At 46.8% G+C, this 23,769-nt stretch overlaps 1 protein-coding gene across 6 annotated transcripts in view; it reads left to right on the top strand.

The window, feature by feature from the left end:
• The first annotated feature begins 10,190 nt into the window (after nt 1–10,190).
• The window catches only part of s1pr2 (sphingosine-1-phosphate receptor 2), a 38,740-nt gene continuing 25,161 nt past the window's right edge, over nt 10,191–23,769 (top strand). For 5 of the 6 annotated variants that reach the window (XM_066707855.1, XM_066707860.1, XM_066707853.1 and 2 more), the window contains exon 1: nt 10,191–10,956. The gene's annotated coding sequence lies outside the window, so the exon portion shown is untranslated. Of the gene's footprint in view, nt 10,957–18,553; nt 18,680–23,769 lie in introns of those variants that run through there. The other variant, XM_066707854.1, reaches the window with a different exon arrangement.

Raw genomic sequence — 23,769 nt, 5'->3', positions numbered from 1 at the left:
TACAACCTTGAGGCAGATGGGCTACAACAGCAGAAGACCCCACCGGGTACCACTCATCTCCACTACAAATAGGAAAAAGAGGCTACAATTTGCACAAGCTCACCAAAATTGGACAGTTGAAGACTGGAAACATGTTGCCTGGTCTGATGAGTCTCGATTTCTGTTGAGACATTCAGATGGTAGAGTCAGAATTTGGCGTAAACAGAATGAGAACATGGATCCATCATGCCTTGTTACCACTGTGCAGGCTGCTGGTGGTGGTGTAATGGTGTGGGGGATGTTTTCATGGCACACTTTAGGCCCCTTAGTGCCAATTGGGCATCGTTTAAATGCCACGGCCTACCTGAGCATTGTTTCTGACCATGTCCATCCCTTTATGACCACCATGTACCCATCCTCTGATGGCTACTTCCAGCAGGATAATGCACCATGTCACAAAGGTTGAATCATTTCAAATTGGTTTCTTGAACATGACAATGAGTTCACTGTACTAAACTGGCCCCCACAGTCACCAGATCTCAACCCAATAGAGCATCTTTGGGATGTGGTGGAACGGGAGCTTCGTGCCCTGGATGTGCATCCCACAAATCTCCATCAACTGCAAGATGCTATCCTATCAATATGGGCCAACATTTCTAAAGAATGCTTTCAGCACCTTGTTGAATCAATGCCACGTAGAATTAAGGCAGTTCTGAAGGCGAAAGGGGGTCAAACACAGTATTAGTATGGTGTTCCTAATAATCCTTTAGGTGAGTGTATATCTATATCTGTATGTTGGTAGATATCCTATGTATATGTAGAATGTGCATATTTTGTAGAGTACTGGAATTACTGTAGTTTCTTTTTGTTGGAATTACACTCTGCAAAACAATGGCAAAAATGAATCATATTGAAGCATATTGCAGCATTTCTGACTCATTGCTGTAACATATACTGCAGTGCACTCTATACAGTACAGAGGTGCAATACTAGTTTTGTAAAGGAATGTCAGTTTATGTAAAATATCAAATATAATAAATTATACATCAAAACAGACAAAATGATACATCTTGTAATGCTACTTGTTGTTAGTGTTTTTTTAGGTCATTGTGTTATGAGTGACAAAGTGATCATGCCACTCCCACCAGAGAGGGACAGAAACAAAGACAGCTGAGGCATTGAGCTGTGTTAGTCTAAACCCACAAAACCAGAGCCACCCTGTACTATACCTTCCAGCTTGACTGTCAACATCAGCTCAGTGCCTGTCTGTGCTGAATGTAGCTCACCCTCCCACCCCCTCCGTTTCTCTTTCAAGGTCTCTGCTCAGCGCTGAGAGGAGAGGTTAGTCTGGACGAAGCCTGCGCTCGCGTCACTGCCCAGAAAACCTGCCACCCTTCCCCCTTCCACTGCGTCCGGCCTGGCTGAGCTTTCCATCCCAGTTCAGGGTGAGCTGCTCTCCCTAAAAACACACCAGAGCCCTCTCAACCAGTTTTGGGGGGTTTGGGTTACTTCCCACCAGCAGTTGAAGATGCTTCCCTGACACTTTCCATTCTGTGCCGAAGCATTACATTACATTATTTGTCATTTAGCTGACGCTCTTATCCAGGGAAACTTACATTTGCACCCATTTATACAGCTGGGCATTTTACTGGAGCAATCTAAGTGAAGTACCTTGATCAAGGGTACAACAGCACTGCCCCACCCGGGATTTGAACCCAGTGCTGCCAAGCAAGTGGAAGGAGACGGTTCGACACTCCTGAAGGGGCTCTCATGGGAAGATCTTAGGTCAGGACACCAGCCCGCAACTAGGTTACCACACTTTTCATGCCAAATGCACTTGTGATAATATTTGCAACAGTTGCATTTCTGAAGAAGAGGAACTGATCTGAGGAGATGGAAATCAAGGAGAAAAAGACCAATCTCACTTTCATAGCGATACATTCTGTGCCCACGGAGCTGTAGGCGGCATCAGGCAATCGCGCGAAGATTCCTACATGATGTCAGAGACCAACGCAATATGAGTGAACAGCAACTGAGTCCCGTCAGGGGAAATTCAAGAGTTAGGTAAAGCTGTACAACTGCAGAGACTGGCAAGGTCATAAGCTATGACTCACTGGGGTATATGGAAATCAGATGTGTCCTATTTCAAGGAGCACAACCCCCCAAAAAACACACACACACAAACAAACACATCCCACTGTTTAGGCGAGATACATGTCTGTCAGCACCGGCAAATCAAACTCTACCAATCCACGCAGCAACCAGCGTTACAAACTCCAGACGCATTCCTCACATGCCTCCCGACCCGCATTCCCACCCTGGACGAGGCAGAGTACGAGCGAGGAAACATGTGAAAGGATGCGATGTTCCCTGTAGAGAGGAAACAAACACAGAAAGCATGTGGTGAAAGCGACGCCAGGGAGAGGTGGGCGATGGGAGAGCTGGGTTATACTGGGACAGATTTTTTTATTGGTCAAAGAGATTTACTTACTCTATTTTTGTACTTATGTTGTAAGTCGTCCTGGATAAGGGCGTCTGCCAAGAAATAAAAATAATAATAATAATAATAATAATAATAGCTGCCTGCATCTAACTCAATGAGATTGATGATTAAACCCAAAACAATCCACTCATGCAAACTTCCAGCCCATTGCAAAGCTGCAAACACAGAGACGGTTGGCCTGACTTGGATCAGAGCTCAAGTTTAATCTCACGGCAATATTGGCAGGTATAAAATGATACAAAGATGGAAAGTACCCAGGATAAATTTCCCCAGAACGTTGCAACTCCAAGCTTGTGTTCAGAGTTCTGACACAGGATGTGATCTCTGTTCTCTAATCAAGTCAATAGATGACTGCCCCGCCATCACAAAGCGTGAACTTTGGCCTAAGACTGCTGCGGCACGGTGACTTGTTTACAGATGACTAATAGGAAGCTTGCGTCTGTCCCAGAAAGAGGAAGGCACATGCCAGGCTGATTTGTAGGGAAAGCCAAGGGTGATCAAAGGGTGATGTGAAAGCTTTGCCCACAGAAGGAGAACGTCAACTTTGGGATTTCGTAAGTCCTGCCTGGAATCTTTACTTTACTCTTCTGAAAAACAACCAAACCGTGGCTTGACACACTATCGTTTGGGGGATGAGGGGGGGACAGAAAACAGAATAAAACCAAATAAAATCCATGCGACGGTGTCCTATCAAATTAACAAAGAGGAACCGCTCAGAGAGACATTGTTTACAGACTAAGGCCAACCTGTACCCCCTGCTGGCGTGTTTGTTGGTGCTCCCTTTAGTGTTGGGTTGGGTGCCGCGGTCGTCAGGAAGTCCCAGCAAGGAAAGGAAGATGCCATCTTCCAGCGGGCTGTCGGAGATAGCGTGACTGGGCGGCCGCTCTGACAGGGGGCACGTGGGAGAGCATGTACACAGGAAGCGGTCCCCGTCCCGGCCTCCACGGGCCTCGACGCACACGAACAGAGAGTGCAGAGACACAGAGCGCTGGACCCAGGCCAGAGTCGAACACTGACCCTCACCCCTCTGACCTGCCTCCCATCCAGCCCCCACTACGGCCAGGATTTCTACATTCAGTCACCGTGAAGGACTCCTAAAGCCCTGTGAGAAACTCCAGCGGCAGGGGATTTAGGGTGAGGTGTGTTTACAAGGAAGCATAACACATAACAAAGTCACATGCAAAGATCTGCTCGGCTGCTGTTGTCCGCCAAAGCGACACAGTGACCGAAGCAGCAAGCCGTGAACTCCCCGTTCTGGTGCAGAGTGAGGAAATGGAGGGGAAAATGGCTTAGAAAATAAACATAAAAGAGTGTCTAAGAATAGGAAAAAACAACCCAACTTCACTTTCCCGACCAGGCTATAACGTGCTGAGAAAACAGAAAAGCAGGTAAAAATAGACGCTTTCTTGTGGTGTTCTTTTGAAGTGCGATTTCTAAAATTGCCCCCATGAAGAATGATTACCAGGAGAAGAAAAGGAAAGCCTAAATCAGGCAGAAACACGCTGCTTCAGATCGTGCGTTGAGGATGGTGGTGGAAAATGTCGGACCTATTTTTATTGGACTGTTTTTATTCTTATTTTTGCCTATTTGACCATATTTGGAGGTTAAAAATAGATTTTGCATTTACCAGTCCCTTTTGTTCGTGTGTGTGCATGTCTGTGTGTGTGTATAAAAGTGTGCGTGTGTGAGTGTGAAAGTGTGTGTGTGTGTGTGTGTACGTGTTGGTGCGTGTGTGTGTGTGTGTGTGTGTGTGTGTGTAGTACAGGACATGGTTGCACCGAAAAAGATTATTTTTGCTGCAGCAGCTTCTTTTACCACTGTTGCACCGTCGTTTCACAGTCAAGAAAAAAAAATACAAAACTCCAAACAACAGCCACCTGTGCAGAGGAAACGGCGTCTGAGTGCCGTAAGTGTGGCTAAGTGTGTGCGTTTCCTTACAGTCTGTCACTCCACCTGGGGCTGTGGGGACAGTTTGACCACAGTCTGCCCTGGGAGGGGGGCACGAAGCCTTCTGCTACGCAATATGTCACACACACAGAACAAAAGAAAAAACAGCGGGTTTAAACTAGGGTCAAGAGACACTGAAACGGCTGAGTAGGCGAGGCCTGCTGTACGGGCACGGAGCGGTTATTAATAAACCAAACTCGGGGTCGTGTGTCGTGTTATCCTCAGCAGGGCGCTGATCCATTCTGCTGCATCTGTGAAGGCTGCCCTTAGATTTGAGTTGAGCTCTGGGCTGTTGCCAAAATAATCAAAATTAAATCACTAGTGCAGGCAGGAGCTGCTATGTGTAATACACTTGTTTTTCAGTACTTAAGGGTCTGAGTCCACATGGCTTTTACCGACATGCCTGGCTTACGTTCTAATGACAAATTAACAACGCAAAGAAGTTGGAAAGTGAAGCCCACATATGGCAGGTTGATTACTGAACAATTACCAAAAGTTGCATAACATGAAAGCTGCTGCAGTGCTGGGGTGTGCTCGATTGTCTGCTCTGTGTTTTCCCCCGTTAAAATTTACCACCAGAGTGTTGGTGAGGACAGCAGGACACATTCACTTGCTGACAACCGCAGTTAACAGATCAACCAAGACTTGCTTGAGTCATAATGGATTCTAGCACAAAGAAATCTGAGATAGTTAATACGGCATGTGGCTTCAAACTTGCCCATATACTGTGACATGTTTGAAAACTGCGTAACATTTACGGAGGTCCTCGTATATCTACCAACACAATACCCTCATTCTCCAAAGATGGGTGGCAGAGCATCTAAGGAGAATAAGGGCACAAACTGAAGAGACCTGCCATAATTCTCATCAATAGAACACCTCTGGGATGAACTGGAATGGCAAAAACAATCCTCCGGTCACTGATCGGAAGGCCACTGCTGGTGAGAGCGAGGGTAGGCCCACTATAAGACACATTCGCAGCCAGCTGCCACAATTTTTGGTAACACTGTGTATTTATAGCTGTTATCTCTCTAAACGTGGTCCGCCACTCCCCCCTCTCCCAGATTGAGCTGGGAGGCGCTTCCTTGCTGACTCTCACACCACAGCGAACATCTGATCTCTCTCCCAGCTGCAGAGAGCGTTTTCTTCACAGCTGCTTCCATTTACCCCGGCCCGTTCTCCAGAGCACAGCCCCAAACGCAGAACTCGCAGATCTGCTCTTGGGCTCCGGTCCAGGAGGCACTTTGGGGTTTTCTGGTGTGTGTAGAAAATAGAAAAAGTAAGAAAAAAAAAAGGACCGAACACGACGGCTGTGAAACAAGACCCAGGGTATAGCTGTGTGTGTGTGATGTTTTGGCCGAGCTCCCAAGAACTAATGAGTCCTGCACATGGAGCTGAGAAAGCTTCAGTCACTCAGTATTGTTCTTGTTAGTAGCAGTAGCTGTAGTGGCAGCAGTAGTAGCAGTAAAACAAGAGTTATAATGACAACATATGAGGAAAAATCAATAACACCACTGTTCAAGTTCAATACAATTGCAAAGTTGAGTAGATTACATTGTGCGTCGATCGGTGTTGGCATGATGCCGCAAGAACAAATGCAATCAGTGGGAGAGTTACACCGTCAACACAACACACACTGATGAGCGAGGAATAGTGCGGTCTGAACACGGAGGGTACAGAGAACGGCACCCTTTCATATGTGTGTCTCGACTGTTGTGTTGAGAAGATGAGAACGAAATCAAGGTGTTTTTCTCCAAACCGTTCTGTTCCCCCCCACCATCAGTGTGTCCCCCCCCCCCCCAGACTCCAGTCCGGCTCTGTCTGCAGTTCGATCCTGGGGGGGCCTGCAGGGAGCTGAAACACGAAGCTCCCTGTCTGCGGATCAATAGGACATCTAAAGACCGACCGAGACACTGACGTGCTTCTGCTGCCGGCCGCGGAGGAGCAGACAGACCCAGGATGCTTTCCTGCCAAGCGCCTGGAGTGAAATCGCACCAATCACAAAATAAATACATACATACATACATACATACATACATACATAAATAAAAGGGTTTGCGATAAAGAGGATTATTTGGAGACCTCACTATTCGAATAGGGGCCAAGACATTGTTTCCCACTGTGACATTTGTTCTTAAAATGAGAAACAAAACCCTGTAAATCGCTGGAAAATGCGTGGTCAGTGGAGCTCTCTGTTGTAACGCAGAAGGAAGCACAGATACACAAAAGAGTCGCATCCAACAGATGCCACATGCGTGAGACCTCGGATCTGCATTTCCTGTTCCATGTTAGAATTACATCAGAATCACCGTCATGGGAACTGTGGGACTGCCCAGCTACAGCGACGCTTACTTCACCTCCGCTGAATTAATTTGTCTTTTCTATTTGGATTTTTCTTTAACCACACCCCCTCACCTCAAAACATTTCCAGTTGTCTCACCCTCTTCCCCGACCAGCCAGCATTACTGGCACAATGACTATGACAGCTTTGGAGTTGCCCATATTAAGATACAAATTGTGGGTGTTTTATGCTAATAACAGCTGGTGTTCTCAACTCCCACCTTTGAGTTTCATCCACCTCAGCAACTACATTGACTATGTCTATGATTTATATACATCTACATAACTGACTAAATACCTGAACACGACCACATAAAAGAACCCAGTATATGTCTTACTAAATCACCGTGATCCCTTTTATCTCCAGTTGTCACAGCAGGAATGGCCAGGAAGTGAAATTAACAATCTGGGGGCATCTACAATATTGTCTGGACTGTGGCTCTCCAGGACCAGAACTCTCCAAACCCGTGTGGCTCTTCAACAAAGCAGAGAGTGTCGTTATATACTATTGAATGTTGTCGACTCATGAGGGAGCAGAAGGCACTGACTGGCTTGGCATACGCCCCGTTATTCATATAGGCGTGTGCAACGCTCAGACACTTCCCTTCTTGGTCGCCACGTGACTTCCTTCCATTGAGCGCCCAGAGATGCTTTTCAGAGCCAGCTCCATGCAGGAAGCCAGCGTCGTTGTGCATTGAGGGAAAGACCGTTTCCTGACGCTCTCCGCCCATCTCTCTATATTATAGTGTATAGCGATTGTCTGGAGTGAGGCCGGCCAAAGACCTTTGAGTTTTGTTTCAGTTTGATAACATCCCCCCGATGTAAAGAGCACTAGGACTGTAGAGTTTCCCTTCCAGAACACACACAACCCAAATACGGGGGAATACCGTGACAACTTGATGTCTTTGTTGGCTTTTTCATTTTTACTTAATTCACTTTTCATTTTTGAGTTAATTCATTCATTCATTCATTCATTCATTCATTCAGAGCAGACGGCACCACATTGAACGCCGTCCGTTCATCCGAGGCCGATTCCAACATCACAAGCAAGGGGACAGAAAATACAGGACCGCATTAGTGAAGGTGTTTAACTCTTTGTCTTCTCCAGGGTCACGCTTGGTCCTCTCCCCTCGGGCGATCCTCGGAGCCATCATTAGCTGTAACTCAACCTGGCTGAGTCAGCCGCAAGACAGGAAAAAGCAGTCTTCTTCTCGGGCTGCCCTTTCTTAAATGTTTTTGTGTGTGTGTGTTTTTTTCTTGTTCCTCTGCAGAGTTTATTATACTGAAATAGCTGCCAATGGTTCAGCCAGTGACCTTGGCCTCAAACCCACAACCTGCACATGTGAAAGTACAGAGTATTAAGCAGCCACACCCCCTCCATTATGTCATCGTGACATTGCTGCACTGTTCCCACGACTAAATCTCGAACGCAGGAGAGCCGTATGGTAAATGTGCAGCTCAGAAGAGAAGAGAGCGGGAGAGAGAGAGTTTATTAGTCTTGTTCTTGCCCACTCAAACCCCATTGGGGTGAAAGGTACCCCGATTTCCAAGCTGAACACCCTGACAAGTTCAGCCGTCTGACGGGAGCAGTGTGGCCGCTAGCTTGACTTACAGTAGCCCACTGCGGGGAAACGCGAGACGTCACACAGCGCTGTTCTCATTTACTGAATGTCAAACAGTGCCGTTTCACACTGCCGCACAATTTTCAGGTTATGTTTCTTTATAAACTCCGTTTCCAAAACCTCTCTGCTACCAGCATCAAAATCCTGTGGTTTCTTTCTTCCCCCACTTTAAATAAACTGGAACAGCTGTCTAAACGCTCCGCTCACAGAATATCTTTTGCTTATGTTGGGCTATTTCACTCCTGTTTGCGAAGTTTTAGCGGTAGTTATCCTCGTTAAATCCTGTGTTTGTTTTCCAGGGATATGATTAGGCTTTAGATAGCTCCAGAAGGTTTATATTTAGGGGGGGTGGGGGGTTCAGACAGGTGAATTTATTGGACACCGTTTGCCAAGCGACACCCAACCGCTGTTGCGTAAGAAAAGTCTTCCCTCATGGCTTAGAGGTTGTCATTAACCTGGAAACCAACAGTTGTATCTGAAAAGCCGTGAGTGTATGTAAGACTTGCCCTCCCCCAGCATCAGGTTTCAAACTCCCTGACCGATATCTCATGTGGAATCCAACTGCCCAGATGTACAAGCGCTCTGAAGGGCCCAAAGAACCAAAAAAAAGAAACATTCTCACAGACAAAGGAATGTCTGTAAGTGGCCCCGGCAGGAAGTGAGGTCGTGTCACCTGACCTCTCTGTGCGATTCGCTAGTCCTACCCCAGCTGTGAGAGATGCACAACCTAGATTCTGATAGAAGTAGAAGAAAAACAACACTGGACTCGGGGCTGTGGTGGGAATAATTTGGGTGTCTCTCTTCTTTCTTAACCTCTGTTGTGTAGCTGCAGTGATGATACTTAAGCACAACGTTGACAAGCTGAGGTTGCTACACCAATGCAAATCTGATCGAGCTCATCAGAAAGGTTTGTCAACAGCAGTCCAAGGTAGCCCCTCAGCCCGTGCATTCGCTGGTCTCTTATTGACCGCCTCTAGCTGTTTAATGACTCCAAGAGAATCGGTTTCATCAAATCGGGGCACTCTAAAAATACATCGGGGAGATTACATCATCTCTGCTATTTTTGCTTCTCACTTCTGATTCAGACACGCTGGGCCTCCATGCAGTCAGTTCTTGAAAGTAGGCCATGTCCGTGTGTGTTGTGGTGGGGGTTGAGTGGGCGGGGGGGTGTCCCCAGGTACATGGCGTGATGGTATACAAACACACGTGCAGCCAGGGTATCTTAACACTTCATTTTAAACGTCACACACAAACTAGAAACCCACATTAAAAGCTGTGGATACATGAGGGAGAGAGAGGGGGTAGGGCTCGTAATGACAAGACTATTGTACTGCTGCTGCCACCACAGCCACAGTCACATCGCGGGTTTCAAGGGATTCCGGAGCCACAGTCTGTCTGAGTGTCGTTTCAGTTGCGTCATCTTCGATTGTCAAAAAAAGAATTACACGGTGATGTTCAAAACCCCCACCCCCATCATACAACTATCTTTGCAAGCGGCTAAAATGCATTCAATTAATTGAAAGGAAAGTTAGATCTGAGAACCAGCCTGTGTTTAATCTGAACAATCGCATGCAGTATAATAGTGCTAATTTCCCCGGACTTTACCCAAACCCAGCAAGCAAAGCAGCCTGACTCATGTATTACGATCCGGGGCTAAACAGCTTTGAGAGAGAGAGAGAGAGAGAGAGAGAGAGAGAGAGAGAGAGAGAGAGAGAGAGAGAGAGAGAGAGAGAGAGAGAGAGAGAGAGAGAGAGAGAGAGAGAGAGAGAGAGAGAGAGAGAGAGAGAGAGAGAGAGAGAGAGAGAGAGAGGTGTAGCAGCTCCTGTTAAGGGACAGGAAAGAAGAAGAAAAGGGACAGGATTCAATCCCAGCAGATTCCGCAGAGGTTTCGACTGTCCCGGGGGAAGACAGGGAAGTTTCTGAAGAGGCAAACCTCCGACTGGGAGCGAGCAAAGAAAAGAAAAAAGGAAACGAAGTGGGGCACACACACAACATCTGGATTTCATTTTCAGCCAGCAGAACATAATAAAAAGGGATTTTTTTTTCCAAGACGTTTTCATTGGCTAAAGAAACAAAGGAAGAGGGGGAGCCGAAGCTTTCTTTTTTTTAGTACACCCAAGCCGCATCTGAGCTATGAAGCAGGCACTCGTGTAGCTGCAGCAGCCCATGCATGAGCCCCGCAGCCCCCCAGCCCCGCAGCCCCCAGCCCCGCAGCGAGCCCCCACTGCGCGCGCTCTGTGTCTCGCTCGAGCCCGGCGGCCCGGGGATCGTGCGCGCGGCGGAGGAGGGTCGGTCCGGTCCGGTCCGGCAGAGGACAGCACAGCACAGCACAGCACAGCACAGCACAGGACAACACAGTACAGCACAGCACAGCACAGTACAGCACAGCCTGCACAGCCGCTGCCACAGTGCCTTCACAGCACCCGCACATTGATGGCACACTGGGGGACTTTCCGCACCAAACTGGGATTAAGGACGAGACTCTGAACACGGACGCAACACTTCTGTGTGCTGGAGTTGAGCGCAGGAGCTGTGCAGTGCCAGAGCTCCGGGTACCGTGCAGGGGTGAGTGCCATGCTCTTCACATTGGTATCAATGTTGGTACTCTTGCTGGTGTTATTAAAACTGTCGGTGTAGTAGCATGCCTTTTGTTACTACAGTCACTCTGTGAACTCCCGGGCGCGCTGGAGTCTGTTGGGCAGATGTGTGTGTGTGAGTGATACAGTGTAGATGTGTGTGTGTGATACAGTGTAGATGTGTGTGTGTGATACAGTGTAGATGTGTGTGTGAGTGATACAGTGTAGATGTGTGTGTGTGAGTGATACAGTGTAGATGTGTGTGTGAGTGATACAGTGTAGATGTGTGTGTGAGTGATACAGTGTAGATGTGTGTGTGTGAGTGATACAGTGTAGATGTGTGTGTGAGTGATACAGTGTAGATGTGTGTGTGAGTGATACAGTGTAGATGTGTGTGTGAGTGATACAGTGTAGATGTGTGTGTGAGTGATACAGTGTAGATGTGTGTGTGAGTGATACAGTGTAGATGTGTGTGTGTGAGTGATACAGTGTAGATGTGTGTGTGAGTGATACAGTGTAGATGTGTGTGTGTGAGTGATACAGTGTAGATGATGTGTGTGAGTGATACAGTGTAGATGTGTGTGTGAGTGATACAGTGTAGATGTGTGTGTGTGAGTGATACAGTGTAGATGTGTGTGTGTGAGTGATACAGTGTAGATGTGTGTGTGAGTGATACAGTGTAGCCGATCCCAACGTGCTGCCCGCTGACTGCTCCTAGGCTCGTACGCCCTTTTTACGGGGCAGCGATGGACCTGTTTATACATTTAAGACAACATTAAAACACAAGGTGTTCATCGGACAACCTAGTTAAATCAGACCATTCACCCTAAATGGCAATCATCACCCACACACGTATTCTTGAAAGAAACCAAGGCAGGCAGTTGTCAGTGAAAGGGTGTCGTTTTGAAAGATGTGCTGTGTGCCAGCACTTGTATTGGCTATTATTTCACTACAGACTGCACATCTCGTTCATTTTTATTTTTTACATTGACATTTCGATAAAGTCATGCAAATACGATCCAGATGCATGTTTTTCTTTTTTGTTTGTTTTAGTTGCATGCGTTTTTAACGCACAGGACTGAAATCATCATTAAAAACTAATACAAACTGTTGAGATGATTCTCTTTCAAGTAAGAATAGGATGCAAACATGCTATATCATTGAAAAGTTTGTGCTAACCATAGATTCCGCTTAGGTACCGAGGGGGTTGTCTTCTGGGATTAGTCATGAAGAAATGCACTGATTTCGCTTCTCTCTGGCAGCGCAGCGTGTCTAATAGGGTCCCGCCGCGTTATCTCTAGTCAACGGGTGGTTTTGGGTCTAATGTGTTTTTTTTCTTCCGCCCCACACAAAAGACAAAGAGTCCATTGACCTCCATCTATCTCCTCAGTGGGTTGCTGGACTCTCACCCCCGGCGCTCCACTGAACCGGGGCTGGTACCTTGGGCCAGTTGCCTTAGCGTTTGCATTGCGAGATCAGCTCCCCCCTGTTGTGATAGAGAAAAAGTTTTCACTTCCATAACTTGCAAAAAAACCGAACTTCTAAATGTGCTAGGCAGACAGTAGACAATGAAGAACAAGCAAACTTTTGATTTGGGAGTTGCATTGCACTGTCGACTGGTAGGGTACTATCATATGTAAGCTGTCAAGTTAGGTGGTACCAGTTCATAAAGCTTGAATCTCGTCACCTACTATCATTGTTATGCTGGCTTTGTTTGACAGACTGGCATTCAAGGGCACAATTGCATTATTAACACTTGAACCAGGACCGGTGAGAAGGGTAAAATGCCCACAGTGCAGAGACATACAAGGCAATAATGATGTGCCAGTCATAGTGAATAAAGTGCAGCTTTAAAATACCCGAGCTTGTAGGACTGAGAATTAAACAAAAGATCCTTGTGGTGCCAGTGGTCAGTGAGGATGGCGCTGTGCTCCTGATATCAGTTAATGGGATGCAAAGCAGGGAGCTGGGGCATGGGGTCACATCCCACAGAACAACTGAGCTACAGTACTACTGAAACATGCCTAAAGCACCAGGAAAGATCGATTTGATTCTTGCAATAATAATAATGATAATATTAAAAAACAAGGCTTCAATAAAGGAAAAGATTCTTGCAGAAGCTAAAGTTGTTATTATTATTATTATTATTATTATTATTTTTATTTGGCTGATGCATTTATCCAAGGTGATAGACACAATACAAGACAAAATTGCTTATAAACATACAAGGAAAACGAACACAGGTTTAGCCCAAACCACGTGTGGTGTAAAGCATGGCATTGTTCAGTCATGCAGTGGAGCGGAGATCCGGGCCGCCCGCTCTGCCCTTGCCTTGAACACACAGGCAAGCCTCGACAGACCACGTCTCTGTCCGTCAGGGACGTCGCATGCGGATGGGCTTCCTGGGACGCATTTCAAAGAGACACCTCTGTGACTGGTACTTGTCGTTAAAACATTTTTGATCCCCGGCCTCATTCCCAAGGTGTTATAATCAGTGCCTCTGACTTGACACCTGGGAGGAAATGCTTGCATGCTTGGTGCAGAATATGTGTAGCGGTCTGGATCTGGACCCATTGGGACCAACAGATTTAGCCCAGAGTTTTCTTCTTTTGTTCTTTTTTTGCCCACAAAGTACAGTTTTGTTTTTTACTGCTGTTACCCAGTTACCCATCTTACCCAGTACTGTGTGGGGGGTGTGAGGTTACATGCCTACATCTGACCAGTAGACCGCGTGGTTGAACGTGCCGCTGCGTTTTGTGACAGATTTTGCTTTCTTTGATTTCTTGTTTTTGTGTCTGTGTGTGCTTGTGTGTCAGGGGAAGGGCTGGAAGTGTCTCTTTCTCGACTGGGGCTGTTCAGCTCTCCTGCGGGAGAGATGTGCTCACGCCATGGAAAAGCTCGGCACCTTCCGCAGCGCAATGAGAGTCCTGGCTTCATCGGGGGAACTGAAAACAGGAACCTCTCCCATGGCGCACATTACAGGCTTTGTGTTAAGCCTCCTCAGGTGCAGTGGCGGCTGCAGGTTTTGTCATGCTAATTGGCCATTTTCACTTCATTGTGACAGGGGAACTAATACACACAGGAACAAATCAGTGTTAAAGGAAAGTCCTCCTTCCCAGTCCCTAGCTATAAAATAGCCCAATCAGTTAGAGCCTTAACTCCCGTCAGAGAGACCCTGTATCTGTGTAAAGGAAGCATTAAGGTCACAGAGCCAGTTGTCCTGATATCCTGGGGTTATTTCTGACTGGCTGACGTCACATGACTCTTGCTGAGCCCGGCTCTCCGAAGCCCTGCCCTGTGGCCGGTGACCTCTGCAGGCGAAGAGCCCCGAACGCCACTGTGCCATTGTAGAAAACGGAAAGGAAGTCATTCCTGTCAAGTGTTTCCCCTCCCGTCTCCTTCAGCCTTCATGCCGGCCCTATCTGTGCTGCTGGGCGGCACGATGTCCCAGGATCCCTTGCAGCAGCCGGGTGAAGAGACTGTGATAGAAAGGGTTGCAAATTCGAGAACTTTGTAAGTCATCTTGATAAAACTGCGTGGTTGTGAAACAATTTCGTAAACACCCGGAGACAGTTAGCAGTTAATCAACGCTGTCGTGAGCCATTAAAGAATGAGGATCTTTCTTTCCTCTCTTTCTCTCTTGCTGCGTAATTTGCTATTGATCGAAGGGAACCCGTAGCGGCGGTCATGCAAGCCTCGCCTCTGGTCAGGGGCTGTCGATGCCCCGATAAGATATATCCTCTGTCTGTGTTTCCGGCATGTGACCGCATAGCTGATTAACCCCGGACAAAACAGGGCCTTGCTCCCAGCCCGTGGACATATTCCAAGGGTATTTCCACCCCCCGCCCCCCAACCATTCCAAGTGACTTGCTATGCTTGCTTTGCCCCTGCCTCCCAGGAGCGCAGGACATCGATCAGACGGGCCGCGTTGGCTGTCGGGCCGCAGACACATCCGAGACCCAAACCAAGGCCGGGTTTCGTCCCGTAGCGTCCGTTTGGAAGAGGCAGCGGATCTTGAGTCTCCACACATGGTTTGAGTGCACTCGAGAGGAGGGGATTAGAGCAGGAATCTCCATGCTTTAGGGAGCACAACAAATTATAAGCTTTTAGTCAACGTGTGGTATATGCAAAGAAGGGGGGATTATGCAGATCTCTCGAGGGGAGGGGGGGCGGGGGAGCTGCCGCTGAATTTTAATTGCTGGAGAAATCCACGCTGACCCCAAAACCTTTAAAGGAAACTAATCTGGAGTGATGGGTCTGACTTTGGCATGATGAGACTGCCAAGGTTTCTCCTAATGCGTTCTGATTAATGAACAGGACACAAGCACGAGACAATGCCCCCCCCCACCCCTGCCTTGATGCTCAGAAAAGGAATTCAACCCCCCTCAGAGCGTGGTGCTTTGGCAGGTTCTAATAGAAAGCCCCCAGAAGAAGATTTATCACCATCCGTCCAAACTCCAGAATGATATCCCATTCGGTGAACCGAGCAATGCTATTTTTTGGCCACGATCACATGACAGCAATTAGAAAGCCAAACAAACAAACAAACGCGAGCAAATGTAAGTGTTTGAAGTCGGGGCTAATGCTGTGGGGTTGCGGTCGGCCTAGAAGCTGCGTCGCATCTTAAATCGCAGTGGGTTTATCGCCGAGCTCCACACATGGCCAGCCCAGCCCAGTCTGTCACAGAGCAACGAGTGGCTCGGCCTGATCTGTGCTGGGAAAGTTAGGGAAGCGATAGGGCCGATTACACTGGAGGGAACTGGAGTCTGAGCATCTTTGGGCAGACTGACAGGCAGCAGACAGAGAGGGAGAGACAAGGAAAAGAAAGAAAAGCATAGAAGATGCAGTGAAGTAGAGAGTCTCTGTGAAGTGGCGTCCCTGTAAACAGTAGAAGGGAGACAACAATGAAATGAAACTGAAGAGAGCAGTAAAGTTAACACCCTTCACACTTGCGAGGGGAAGACTTTCCTCATGACAACAAGCGATCAAGCTTTTAACTGCGTCAGGGCATGCTCTGCCGGATTAACACTGACTCGAGAAGCGGCTAATCCCTCTGGTCTCACATTTTCAGAAGAGGGAGGCTATGTAATCTTATTTTTTCGGGCATCACGAATTTTTCTCCGTTCCAAACCGAGGCTACTCAGGGCCGATGTGTGCACAGCCGGGGTGTGCTTGTGTGTCCACTTCCCCCAAATAAGGGAACTCCCCGTGACCCATGAGTGATCTAACCAGTGTTGTCTGACGGCGCTCGAGCTTGGCCCAGTGCCATCGGTCCCTGGTTACAGCGCCTTCCCTTTGCACCGTGGAGCCTCTGTAATCTTTAGTTCTGCTTCCTGATCGGACAAGACGCGTTGGCGACACAAGACACAAGACACTAATCTCATTGTCCCGCGCCCTATTCTTCGACACACAGTTCCAGGGGCCGAGATGCACTGGGGCTGTAACTTTGTGCGCAGGACAGACTACAGACTACAGACACTTTATTTATGTACTATTTGTATTTGACTTGTTTTCTGCTGTATTCGCACGTGTGTATCAGTAACCACTGTATTAGTCACTAGACTGTAAGGAGACATTCATTGTAATCTAGTAGTCCATCCATGCAAATTGATACATAACAAAGTACCGTTGCTACTAAACATTGTTGAAAATGTCACAAAAACCAAACAAATGCTACATAAAAGTACTTCCACTTTTCGATAAGGTGTGTGTCTTGAGCTGCTTTTCATGCCCAGCCAATTCCTTCAAAAATACCATATTTGTTTTCCCGACCTTGAAGCCTTTGCAAAAGCTTACTTGGATCCGTTTGCACTCGGAGCGCTATGTTGCACACAGGAAGCACAGCGTCTAAAACCACAGTGTTTTTAGGAAGGCCCCAAATGCAGTATTAACGTGTGTAATCAGATTTACTTTCACCGCACAACGAGGCAAACAGCGCTTGATTTTGCAGAGTGTGCTCAATTGGCCTACTTGTCTATCCCAACTAAGGAGGCCTTGCACAAAGCGTAGGTGTGCACGATCAGCCGTCGCACGCAGGTTATATACCGCAGGTGTGACGAGCCGGGGGTCAGATGTTTTGCGTGGCCGAGGTGGGCGGGGGAGTCCATTCCCTCCTGGCTGAGGGATGTGAACTTAATCTGTGTTTGCAGATCTGTGAAAGCAAACCAGCCAATTGCACCCTAATGCATTTTAATTATCTATAGGAAGAGGGAGGGAGAGAGAGATAAGGCCACAACGCCGGGAACGGCCGTCCTGAAGTGCAACACTTTGTGACAGGCGATCCCGACGCTATCTGTCTAAAGCTGCTTAAAAACCCCAGGATTTGTTTTCCTATTTCCCTCAGAAGACAGTTGGATGCGGTCGGCCAGGGACTCGCTCTATTTGCATGGCTCGATTTGCAAATTCTAGGAACAAACAGAGAAACCTTTCCCGTGAAGTTCAGATTCTCTCGGGAGATGGCTCTGGCTGGAAGACTGATTCTCCGGTTAAAAAGTGAATGTTTCTTGTAAAACGTATTCACTCTGCATAAGATGGATGTTTGCTACGCTGGGGCGCTTTTGGTGTATCTCTAAAACCCGAACTCACAATCATCCGACTCAAGCTTGCCCACTTTTGAAAGTAGTCAATGGTTTTTATTTATTTATATCTATCAGTAACACGCAACTTAGCAGCAAGTTCTGTAACTTCAGAAATCCAATTCATTCTTCTCTCTCCAAACCTCTGTACTGTTTATAGACGAATGACACACACACACACACACACACACACACACACACCAGAAACAGTCAATATAAAGTTCCTCAAAACCATCTGAGAAAAGTGCTGAGCCTTCACACTATACATGGACAGTCAGCAGTAAACCGCTACAGAAAATAAACCCGAATTTCAGTTGTATTTACCACTCACTGTGAAGCATGATTAAATGTAATGTTTTTTCATGGCTAAATATGGTTGCATGTCAGCTACACTCTTGCATTGGTGTCGACTGCATATGCACCACACATTTGTTTGTCAATGTTGGTTAATGCCACAAGGCGATCAAAAGATAGTGAGGTTTATGTAGATTCACACACATTAGATATTCACTGGTTCTACCTTCCCCGATAGGCCGATAGAAATTTTGGTCAGAATAAACAGATTGATAGAAATCTGTCCTGTTTCGGTGCCAGCTCCCCGAACACAACTCGGATAAGAGCCCAGATCCTGAGCTAAGCACGACACAGATCGGCACGTTGACTCAGGAGCAGATGACAGAAAAGAAAATGAAAGAAGCAGCAAAAGTGTCTGAGATTGTATCTCTTGTCACATCTGTCAGTCACTTCATGGTACTTTATGATGCATCTTCCTGTCTGTGCTTGAAAGGCAGATTTCATTTCTTAAGCTTTTCTTTCCACTAATCCCAAGCCTGGTTTGTTTTTATGTCGTCCTCATTTCCCCCACTCCTTATTTCCTTATCAGAAGGCCGTCTGGGGGGACTTTGCACTCACGTCTGAGCCTAGCATGTGAATTCAAAGTGTTTACCCAGCCCTGCTATCGCCTCCCTGCACCGAACATCAGTGAGGGGACATCAGACGCCCAATCCAGTCCGTGTGCTGTGTGTGTAGATCGCAGTTTAAAGGGAATAAAGTCTCGGGAATACTTCAAACGCACTGCCTCACAATTGGGGATCGTACACATACAGTGCATTGAGATAACAGAGGAAGAATTGAGTGGTAGGCAACTCTTTTGATAACGGTTTTCTAACCTACAACGGAGAGTGAAATGACTAGAGATGTGAGGGCAGATTCTTCTCTGGGATTTTAGGCAGTCCTTTTGGTTTTAGTCTTTTCTTGATCTTGCGTTTTCACTAATCTCATGACTGCGTGTGTGTTGTGTGTGTTTTATTGTGAATTATTAACAACTGTTCCTTCCAGCTTCTGTATATTATACACAGTATTGCACACACAGAAGAACATGACCGGACTAAAAACAAACTAAATAAGGGTCGTTTTAGTGACAACAATTTCTGCGAATGGAATTTACCTCTTTGCCTCCGTCCTGAGATCACAGGAGATGTGAGGGAGGAGAGCTGTTGAAACACAAGGCCGATGGAGATCTCACAAATACGGCTCTGTGCCTTCTGACAACAAATGCGTTTTTTGTTTTTTTGAAGCGGTAAATGGATAACGCTAAACCCCTAGTTAAAGAGCTGGACTTTAATTAGTCATTATAACCAATTACACAAAAAAAACGAGGAGATTTCTGCCGGCCTCTCTCAGTCCAACATCGCTCTTGCTACGGCAAGGCCAGGGCAATTAGATGTTGCCTTTTGTTCTGCTAAAGAGGACAAGAGTGCCTTCAGTAAAGCGAGGATCAATGAAACCCACCCTAAGGCAACATGTTCGCTTTGATGACAGCGAATATGAACTAGATATTGAATGTGCCGGTGCAAAAAGGGGTCGCGGTTATCGAGGTTTTTTTGGTTGTTGTTTTTTTGTTTTTTTAAAGGTGCCCAGAGATGACAGAAAAGGAACAAAGCCTCCTAGAGAGAGAGAGAGACTCAAAAAGGAAAACATCTGAGACATCTGAGACATCTGTTGATCTGTTGTGAACCAGCCTTCGTCAGGACTTCTCTCACCACTGACTGCTCTTGTTTTTATACTAGTATATTTTTAGCAGTCGCAGAGACGTTTATACTCTAGATTCCCGAGAGACCGTGTTTTCGGGCCCCCGATGTGACCGATAACAGCTGTCTAACAAATGAACGATAACGAACCAAATGAGAGCAAATTATCTTGTGCACAACACCCTCAAAACCGGTGTGACACTCAAATACTTCCCTACCTTGCCTTACAACCAACCCCGGGGGCACAGGCTGCTTAAGGCCGCTATTCGCCTCCACTTTTACACTACGATGCCTGTTTTGTCCTAAGCCTACGCCATGCATTTCACTTTCTGAGCTTTGAATCTGAAAGTGACGTGCTTCAGGGGATTGGTTCGAGGGCATCGCTTTTGGTTTGCGGTGAATCGCGCATCCTCTGACAAAAATACAAATATAACTGAAGAACTGAAGGGTGGTTTGAATATACATTTAAGAAAACGTTGCCCCTCGGCTGGATGAACAATCTGTTTGTGGTCGCTTTGCTTAAAGTTCACTGCCTTCCTTGTGGTCTGGAGTGGAATTCGTGTAAATACATGAAACCGTTCTGACTTTTAAGACATAGACAGGCGTCCAGGCTAATCGGGTAAAGGCAATTAAAGGTGACTCAAGCAGGGGCAGTAGCAGGTGTGCGAAGGATTGCTGACATACAGTATCTCAGGGTGATGACACTGGAGGAAGTCAGGTGATTTGGGTCAGAATTTAAGAACGAGAGCTGATGTGAGCTTGTGTATATCCGTACAATCACCGTGTGGGTTGCTGTCTTGACATGACTTTCCTACAAGGCCTTTTTTTTTATACAGCGATGTGAAACAGGACGTACTTTATGCTGCAAGCACCAGCCAACACACAGTAGATAAGGCAGTGTGGATAGTGACACACATGTTTATCTTCACAATTATTTTTTTATTCTGCTGGTGTTGACACATGAGGATTTGAAGGCTGGGTTTAAGTTTAAGAGACTTGTAAAACCAGGGTTCGGAGTTGTGGTGCTCTTTCTTTCTTTGGTTGTTTGGCCGCACATCCTACCAGAGGAACCCTCTCTCTCTGCTCAAATTTTTCAGTGGAAAAGTCACAATCGGCGTTAATCTGTGAGTTTCGCCCATTAAAACGCCATCATGGGGCTGGTCTCACAAGAGCCCGGTGGGGGAAAGTCGGGTTATTTTTGCACTGATCATGGGAACTTGCTTTGGGAGCCTCTGGGCCTAAAAGACTTATTCCTTTATTAGAAGTCTGACCCTGAGAAACCTTTGAGTCCGTGCATCCAATCCTCACTCCTCTTGTTTTATCCATCTTTAGTTTAGCGGTACCTGCAGCCGACACGTTGTGGTGGATCGCTGAGTTTATAATGGGAACCTTTGCGTGACTTCTGATGCCCTGGGCCAGGCCGAGCGGTGAACCTGCGAGTCCGTGTGGTACCGTCGAGTCTGTTCAATTATTAAACCCTCCTAATGTAGTACTTAAGGAGGCGTGATCGATAACAAATGATGTCACTGCAAGGGAGCTCAGTGGCATTTGTTTCCAAAACTGTCTCGGCAGTGGTGGCTGTCGAGAGGCTGAATGAAAGGCCATCAGAAGTCAAGCATGAAGAATTGCACAGTCTGAACGCTGGGGAGGTGGGTGGGAGGAAGGGGCCGCTGGATTGTCCGGGACTCAGACCGAATCGCGGCACAGCAGACGTTTGTTTAGTTTTTTTCCCCTTTGCTCTCTCATAAATGTCAGCAGGCGCAGGGATGATAATACTCCAGTTGAGAAGCGGTACAGTACGCCACTGTTAACCGACGGCAGCACCATTATAAGCACCATAAAGTGGGCTCCGAAAGGGCAGCAGTCTATAAATTAAAGAACAGAGCCCCTCGCAGCGACCTAGACCTCCCTCCCTCTTGTATTTTACAGCCGCACAAATTGCGAAAGAAAGGAGGCTTTCAGGGCGGACAATGCTGTACAATTAGCCTCCTCGGGGGTGGGGCCGGGGGTGCCGTTAGACCCCTCATGAAATGATGGATGAGGTTTTTATCTTGTGTTTTTCAGGGCCAAGAGAAAGGAAAAGGCCCAACAGTGTCAGCCTGTCTCTCTCGCTCCCTCTCTCTCTCTCTCTCTCTCTCTCTCTCTCTCTCTCTTTCTCTTTCTCTGTTGAAGAGGCTGTTAGAGACAACACCCTCCTGAGAGGCGTAACTCTGTTTTAACTGATTTCTATTCTCTCCTGTTAGGAGTAAGGAAAGCAAGATATCCCAGCACCTATACATGTATGCAGCCCAAGTGAATTCAGTTTGTGTACCCTGTCTGTAGACAAGGCAAAAGGCTTTTTTGTGAAACCATGCCACAGAGTTTTTTGTTGTTTTTTTTTCATAGGGAATAAAAATAAATCCATCCATTATTAATTAAAAAAGCTATTTGATGTTTGTTTGCATTTCATAAAGAGGTCGCAACACGTGTTGCATTCACTTGCGGCAAGAAAACGTATTATTTCAGACAACCACTGGTTTTCTTGCGTGTGCACGCTCTACCTGGATTTTCTGAAAGGCTAAGGCAAGACACCAATTTTTTTTTATAAATCAGTCATCCATTAACGGCCCGCCAGAGCAAAATGGGCCGTAATGGACTGTAATGACTGCTTTTGCGGCGTTCGCACTTTCGAGAAGCGGAAGGACGGCACATGTGAAAAATAATAACTGGACCAAAAGAGAAAGAAACAGACAAACAACCAGACCAAGCGGCCAACCTCTGTAGCACTTTGCCGTGGTTTCGTTGCAACTGAAAGAGAGAAATAAAATTAAACAAAGTGCATAATCATGCCGCTGACACAGATTAGAGAAAGCACTGCACTCAAATGCTCCCCACTGAGGGCAACAAAAAGCCATCGAATTAGTATATCAGCACAAGATCTGGGACTTAATTACTTCCTTCTGGGCGGCTGTTCAGATATTGAGACACGGCGTTCTCATTGTGTTTCCTCCCCTAATGGGGTTTTAAAGACTTAAAACCCACTGTCTCCTGCTCACTAAAGACTTGAAGGGTATCGGACGACCATCTCTATTGTTTTGCCCCTGTTGTTGTGTTATTGTTGTGTTTGTTTGTGTTCCTGTTCTATTTTTTCTCTTTGCACGGGCAGGCTGTGCCGGTCTGCGTGAGGCCTGGCTGTTCCTCAGGCATGTTTTCGTATTGTGTTTACCGTCTGGGTTCTCACCACTCTCAGATAAGAGAGATGTAATTTTATTCCACACAACCCTCATCCTCCCACTCGGGGGAACCACAACATTTAGTTTTCTGTTTTATAGGTATATCGAGCCCAAATAAGGCCGTGGACTGTCTTGTTGTTGTTTCGATCGTTTCTCATGAAACAGGAAAATCAGTCAGATTGCACTATGAAGTCTTTATAGTAAATGTCACTGCAATTAAGTGTTTTGTGATTTCACTATTGCAGCCAGATCATAGGGATCGTTGATGCCATTGTCGAGATTAGGCCTTTTTCAGGGAAACCTGATGAAAAATGAAACAAAACGAAAGGTGGATATATTTTTGTTGTCGTGTGCTTAAAAACAAACTGCCACGCGTCTGGGCATTTGTCTCGTCCTTTCGGGACGATGGGCCCGGGACCTGAATGCCCTGTTGTGCTTCGTTGGAAGAGATTGGCAAGTCATTTTATTTTTGGACAAGTCACTTCAAAGGCCGTTGTCCTTTCTTTGTTTAATAGCTTACCGGATCGCAATAACTGAACACATGAATGCCCCCTGTTAGCGTGCAGTGCCGTCTCCCACATTCCTGTGGCCCAGCGGGGCCGCGGTGAGACCTGGAAGCAGCTCTCTCACTCCACTGAGCGAGCGGATTGATTCAGCCGGAGGGGCATGCAGTGAGAACCGATGGGGGGCATTAGAGGGGGTCCGCCATAGAAAGGCTTGTATGTATTGATGTAAAGCAATGGGACACAGCGGCAGGATTGTAGGGCACAATCCCCAAGGCTTACACCTCATTACCCCATTAAAACAAAAGGCAAAAACAAATCCCTAGTTTAATTAAAAGCTCCGGGAGGAAGAGGAGTCTCATGGAAGAGATCTGAACGACAGGGAGTGCGATTTAGGGGCCCAGGTGTACATGGACGCAGACTGGGCCGCTGACTTATCGGCCCGTGGGAAGCAACACAAAGAAATGGACCGTTTGAATAAG

Source organism: Amia ocellicauda, chromosome 7 (assembly GCF_036373705.1).
Source record: "Amia ocellicauda isolate fAmiCal2 chromosome 7, fAmiCal2.hap1, whole genome shotgun sequence".
Taxonomy (NCBI): domain Eukaryota; kingdom Metazoa; phylum Chordata; class Actinopteri; order Amiiformes; family Amiidae; genus Amia; species Amia ocellicauda.
This window is presented reverse-complemented; position numbering and strand designations above follow the sequence as displayed.